Raw genomic sequence first — 7,180 nt, 5'->3', positions numbered from 1 at the left:
GTTAGTGAGTAGCAGGAAGCTTTGAGACAAAAAGGTCCTTTAGGCACAGTGGAGCAGATAACGTGATGTGTGCGCTTGTGCACATGTGTGTGCGTGAGTACTTTTGTCAGAATGTAAATTTGGTATCTAAGCAGAAAAAAAAGGGGGGGAGGAGGAGTGGGGGGAGACACTTCCAAATCAGTTAGCAGCATCAGATGTAAACATCACATGTATGCAGCACAGAAGGGTCAAGAGATTGCCTCCTCCACGACTGCTGAACTACCAGTCCCAACAAGTTTCCTTTTTTTCTGAAGTGCTGGAGTAGAGCTGTGACACAGCCTCTCCTGTTCCTGACTTCTCTCCAGGCTGTTTGCAAATGCATCCTGCCAGCACAGGGTATGGACTTTCTGACTGCCATCCTGGACAGCTTTCAGCATGCCACAGTCAGAAGTGCATCACCAGTGTGGGCCTGGGTGTTGATCTTCCTGAAGGAATACAGACAGGAAATGCTGCAGGAGGTAAGGAAGACCTTTTTTCCATTTGATTTTGTCTTTTTTGCTGTTGGCTATTGCACTACACCCTGTGCAGCTGAATGGGCTCAAGAAAGGCCACAAGAGCCAAGGGACTACTGATGGTCTGAGTCATGCATCAGCACCTACTGCTGGCGTCTGCTCCAGCTGGTGGCAAGGATACGGGCGCTTCTTGTCCAAAGTCTCCTGTTGGTCCAGGTTCTTCCCATGAGTGAGGCCCTGGGAGGCACCAACCTTGCCATTCCTCCCCTTCCTCTGGGGTCACTCTCAGGCCTCCCTGGCCTGGGACCTACTTCATCCTTCTCTTTCTTCACTGGTCCCCAATTCCCTCTACTCTGAGCTTTGCTGGGCACGCTTCGTTTTCTACAGTTACCAGGTGCTGCCTGTTTTTAGCACGGGAGCCTCTGGCCTTATGCTGTGCCTGCCCTTTCAAGGCTCCTGTTCTCCTCTATACGTGCTCTGCTGCTGCTCCATTTGTGCTCCTGGGCCACCAGCAGCTCACTCAGCCCAGACTAACTCAGTGGCTGAGGGCAGAGACAATGAAAAGTGTCCCTGGAGAACTGGTATCTTTTGCAAGGAGGGAGTCATATGCCCTTGCAGAGGCCCCGCAAGGCATCTTCAGGGTCTCGAAGAGCATACTTGGTTTTTCTCGTGCATCACTACAGACACGTTTGGAGAGTTCTTCAAGTGTTGTGTGTGAAATGTGTGCATGTCCTCTGTGCACACAGGGCATGCAGCTGCTCTCATGATTGGCCCAGGCACATGCAGTGACTGACCTATGTGTGTGCACATGCCTGAGCACAATTGCCAACAGTGCACTCAGCTACATATGTGAGCCAGGGTCAGGCAGGTTGGAAGGGGTAAGGTTTTGAGCTAGATCTGGACTCTGTGTCAAGGGAGCTGGCATTGCTCACGTGCTGAATGGCTGTGCCCAGGCCCTGCAGGAGGTAAAGGATGCACTGAGCCCTTCTTCTTCTTCCATTCAGTTGCCAGAAGTCCTGGACATCCTTTACACCTCCATGGAGCAGAGGAGAAGCCACATGCACTTTGTGTTGCATGCTATGTATCTCCTTGCCTGCTGTCATTAGGAACCTGTGATCAACATTCTCCTCCAGATAGGTCCGCTTTGGGACAGGTATGTGTACTCCTAACTTCCTCACTGTAATGGGAGATCCTGCAAGTTTGCTTGAATGGGGAGAAAGAGGTCTTTTTTTTTTCTGCCTGAACAGTCTTGAGTGTTGCAAGATGGTGTGCTTATGTCTCTGCTTTGAGTGGGACATTGTAAGCCCAGTTACAGCTGAGGAGCTTGAGGGCGCTGCAGGATGGCAAGGACATGTGATCAGGGGTGAATGTGTTCCCTAGCAGTGACACAGTGGAACTGTGGAGGAGCCTGGGGCAAAGCATCTATGGGATACAGGTACTGAGGTGCTTAGTGGAGAAACTAAAGAGAGCAGGAAATGACTGCCTGGGACTGACTCCTCTGCTTACATGTGGCACAGCTGGGAGACTGCTTTGGAGGCTCTGACAGTATATTCAATGGCAGACACATTCCTGTAGCTTTGCATCTGCTTTGAAACTCATACTTTGGAATAAGGGAGTCAGGTGCCCTGGTGGATACCCATGGAGATGCCCAGGGCACTGCCCTGGGCCAGCTTCAAGGAGTGTGGGCCACTGTCATTGCAGACAGTGACCCTCCTGCCCCAGGCAGGCAGGGGAGCCAGGCTGGTGGGAAGAGACCTTCCTGAATAAGTGGTTCTTGGTTATGTTTCTATGCAGATCACTCATGCCATCTCTGAGGCGGTGTCTGTCCTGTGGAGCACTGAGGAGCTCAGGCAACTGCTTCCCCACCTCATTCCCAGCCTCCTGAGGTGGGCCAGTGAAACAGTGGACAAGGAGAGCAGCCAGAGGCAACTGTTCCTCAAGGTGTACTAAGCAAAAGCCATGCAGGTAAGGAGCCAAAGGGGCAGATGGAGGATCTGGCTTCAGTGCCCCCTTCTAACGCATCTGCCTTTGTGGGGCTGAGGGAGCACTTCGCCTGCCCTCCTTCCTGGAAAACTCTTTGTGGTTGGTTTTACTTCTGTTCTTTCATGGAGAAACTCCAGATCCCAGGCAGGAAGGTCTAAGGCAGCTCATACTGTGGACAGCTGTCGTCTTGCCTCCCACATACCCTTTGTGCACTACAGCATTGTGCTCCCTCAACGGACCCACACTGGGAGCAGTGGCTCTCACAGGCGCTGCTGTCATTCCTTGCAAAATGCTGGTGGGACAATGTATTAGGAGTTGTCTTGGTTGGTATGTAGCTTGGAAGCAGTCTAGACGTATGGGTTTTCTTCTGCTTCAGTACATGTGGGGAATGAATAAAATGCTGGTGTCATTAGCTGCAGCCTTGAGGGCTGTGAAGTGTATTTCAGGGGGATTTAGGTCTGCTAAAGAGAAGTCTTCCCCTAACCTGCTGTGATTTGAGATTTCTCTGGGTCTGCAGTGGTGGCATTTTATTATTTTGATTTGGGTGTTTTTGGTTTTGTTTGGTTTGGTTTTGGTTTTGGTTTTGTTTTGTGTTTTGTTGTTATTGTTGTTGTTTTGGGTTTGGTGGGGTTTTTTTGTGTGGGGGGTTTTTTTGGGGGGGTGTTGGTGTTTTTGGGGGTGGTTTGTTTTTTTTTTTTTTGTTTTGGTTTTTTTTTTGTGTTTTGTTTCTTTTGCCAAGATTTTCCTTTCAGTTCTGGGGCTGTTGCTAGGCAGATGCATGGCTAAGAAGTGGATGGAGCTGCTTATAATTTGGAGAGTGTGGACTAGCCTTGTAGACCCCCTGGCTCACCCTGAGGGGGTGTCTCTCCTGACCAGGTAAGAGCCACAGAGATGAATCAGGCCAACTTCTGCAGGGCTGCACCCTGGGAAGTGGCTTCTGGGACCCTTCCTGCATGCCTGGGAAGCTGTGCTGAGCTGAAGAATAGTGTCTGCATCAGTGCAAGTGAATTATGGAGATCTAGTCTGTGGCCTTCCTGGGTAAATGTTTATGCCTCGCATGTTTCCCCTGCGCAGAATCCTGCTCCAGGCTGGATTCATCTCTCCCTGTCTGGTGAAGAACCTCTTGCCATGTCTGGATTCCAGCTCACATAGACTGTGTGTGACTGCTGCAGCTTTCTTTGATCAGGTAAAGCTAAGGTGTGTGGAAGGAAGGGATCACGGGGCTTTTATTAAGATACTGCTGCTTGGTAGGTCTGGCTTTTTGTGGGAAGATCTGTGGAGAATGGTTCCCTGGAGTGGGGTGGCCATGGGAGTGCCTGGGTGGGACCAGGTCCCCACAGTGCTGCCTGTGTTATTCCAGATCCCTCAGGACTGCAGTACAATGGCGACCGCCGATTGAGGCAGGCACTAGAGGAATCCCTCTGCGAGACTTGGCTCCAACCAGCATCAAGGACTTAATAGAATTGCATCACAAGATGCCTAAAGGGAACTGTATCTTGTTTTTTCCTGATGGCACCATCATGGTTGGCAAGAGCACATGTGGGTGACAACAAAATTGGGGTCTGCCAGCTGTGGGTTCCCTCTCAGATCTTCCTAGGCTGGGGACCCTGGATCATGCCGGGAGAGACCCCAGAGCAGGGATCTCTCCACGGGATCCTGGGGCTTTTATTGTACCCTCCCACCACCCACAGGGGTCCCCTTGCCACCCTTTACACTACTGCATGACCACCTCCAGCACCATCCAGGGCTTATGTAGGGAACAGCCCAGCACAGCCCTCACATAAAACCACAGCAAGCTATGCCTTCCCACTGTCTTATCATGCTGGGTCCCCCCATGGCACTGCCTAGTGACACAGTGGGGGAGTAGCATGGGAAAAGGGGTCACTAGGGGATGTCAGGGAGGGGAACTGAGGGGATCACAGGAGTTTATAGGTGTGAGAGCAGGGGTCAGAATGGGGGCATTGGGAGATAAGTAGGGAATGTCACGTGGACCTTAAAGGGTCGAAGTGGCACAGGGGCTGAACAGAGGGTCAGAGTGTGGCAGAGGCATCCGGCTGGCCCATGTGAACCCTGCCTGTAAACACAGGCCCCGCTAGTGCTGTTCCTCACCCCCAGCAAGCTCCCACACAGCTGTGGAGGGCAGCTCCACACAGGGAGCCCACCAGCAGAGATATGGCTTTGTCCCTTAGGCTTTTGTGTGCACTGGCCACGCTGCAAGCCGATGTGAGCCTTGGCCCCCTGTCCTGGGGGGCCTCACTGTATGTGATCCAAACTGAACACTGTAAAGTTTGCTCAGACAAAACACATGCCTGCACAGCCATGTTCCTTGGTAAAAGTGAGGATGTTAGAGGGAATCGAGCCCCTTCCTGGGTCGAACACCAAGCTGAGTGGGGGTTCCGCTGTTGAGGGTGCACCATCAGGGGCCAACAGGCTAGGTGTTTCCCTGTGCACCTGCAGTGCTGAAGGCTCTGGTAGTCCTGTGAGCTGAGGCACAGAGCAAGAACTGAGCTAGACGTTCTCCAGTGGCAGGCATTTGTATGAGGAGGGCTTGGCAGGAATCCCATCCTGTCCTGCCTTTGCAGGGTGTTTGGGCCAGGCATGTGTGAGCCTGGGATCCCTGCACATTGGGCGTTGCACTGCCCTCAAATGCACTGAGCCTCCTCAAACCCCCCAGAGCTTCTCAGCCCTGCTGCTACTGTTTCCTCCTGATTTTCTACTCACATAGACCAAATGCGTTGGTTCAGCTGCATCTCATGAAAGAAAGCAGAGGACCAAGCAGCTGGAAATAGAGGGAGAGAGGTCCCTGTAGAGCATAGTTCCTGGCGATAAATGTCTTTGGTGAAGGTTTCTCGTGTCAGACCAGGCAGGAAAACAGATGGGACTATGGAGTGGGAAGGCTCCGGTAGGCAATAGCTCAAATGGGCTAGTCTGTTCTATTAGCACTCCTGACTGTGGCAGTGGGATAGGATAGGACAGGACAAGACAGGATAGGATAGGATAGGATAGGATAGGATAGGATAGGATAGGATAGGATAGGATAGGCTCAGATTTAGTTTTCAAAGTCTCCTTTTCAGATTCCACTGCTTAATTTTTAGGATCCAAGCAGCCAGTGTCCAAACCCTCACTTGCAGCATCCAAACACCTTTTGTAGGGCTCAAAGCCCCGGTTGTAGGTTGCAAAGCTTCATTTTTAGGGTCCCAAAGTCTGATTCTATGGTTGGAAGACTCCTTTTTAGGCTCCAAACCTTCATTTTAGGGTACAAACTGCTCATTTAAGGATCTGTCCTGGTTTTGGCTGGGTAGCTGGTGGAGACTTCAGAGCAGCCTTTCAGTGTTTGGAGCGGGCCTACAAGGATGCCAGAGAGGGACTATAGTGATCGGAAAAGGAGTGATGAGTTCCCCTAGATATAAGGAAGAAGTTCTTTACCGTGAGGGTGGTGAGGACCTGGAATAGTTTGCCCAAAGAAGTAGTAAATGCTCCATCCGTGGCAGTGTTCAAGGCCAGAGCCTTGCGAGACATGGTCTAGTATGAGGCATCCCTGCCCATGGCACGGGAGTTGGAACTAGATGATCTCAAGGTCCTTTCCAACCCAAACCATTCTATGATTCTATAATTCTACAATATATTCTACCTTCTATAATTCTGAGTTTGGGTCTGAACTTGATTTCCTTTAAATTAGCACATTAATGAAGAACAAACTGATATAACTGAACAAGTGCAGCAGTTCTGGAATATGAAGTGGCCTCGGCACGCAATAATCCTACACCACACGCCATCCATCTTTCCTGTGCTGGGAGGCAGTTGTGACAGATGGAACCCCAAGTCATGGACTGAGTGAAGTCAATGAACTTTTCTAGAAATGGGAAAGCATTTAGGGGAATGCTATCTCTGTGTGTATATAAATATGTATCTCTCTATCAAAAGACAGGAAAGGTGATGGTGGGAAGTGTGAAACCTCACATGACATGATTGGTATGGAGTAAGGGGTGGGTACTGGCCTGGTTTTGACTGGGACAGAGTTAATTCTCTTCCCAGTGGCTGGTGCAGTGCTGTGTTTGGGCTTTAGTCTGAGAACAATGCTGGTAACACACCGATGTTTTAGTTGTTGCTCAGTAGCACTTACCCTCATCAAGGACTTTTCAGTCTCTCATGCTCTGCCAGTGGGGATGGGCACAGGAAGCCAAGAGGGAGCAGAGACAGGACACCTGACCCAAGCTAGCCAAAGGAGTATTCCATACCACAGCACATGCTGCTCAGGATATAAACTGGCTGGGGAGGGGGGTAGGCCACAAGGCGGCTTGGGTTGGGCTGGGTATCAGTCAGTGGGTGGCGAGCAATTGTACTGTGCATCACTTGTGTTTTCTAGATATTAATTTCTCTTTTTTTGTTGTTCCCTCTTATTATTATATATATTGTTACTGTTGGTATTATTTCTATTATAATTTTATTTTACTTCATTTAATTTACTAAACTGTTCCTTTCTCCACTCACGGGTTTCCATTCTTCCATTTCTCTTCTCCATCCTGCCCAGGGGTGAGTGAGCGGCTGCCTGGTGCTGAGTTGTCCACTGGGTTTAAACCACTACAGAGGGACACTCCAGTCTGCCCTCATCTGCCCTTGTCTGGGACACGTGGTGTGTGGGAAGGGAATCTCCTTTACACAGACACCCCAAGCGCCCATGCTCCCTCAGCCACTCTGTTCATCAT

Source organism: Nestor notabilis, unplaced genomic scaffold (assembly GCF_000696875.1).
Source record: "Nestor notabilis isolate BGI_N333 unplaced genomic scaffold, ASM69687v1 scaffold4833, whole genome shotgun sequence".
Lineage (NCBI taxonomy): Eukaryota > Metazoa > Chordata > Aves > Psittaciformes > Psittacidae > Nestor > Nestor notabilis.
Note: the sequence above shows the minus strand (reverse complement) of the source record.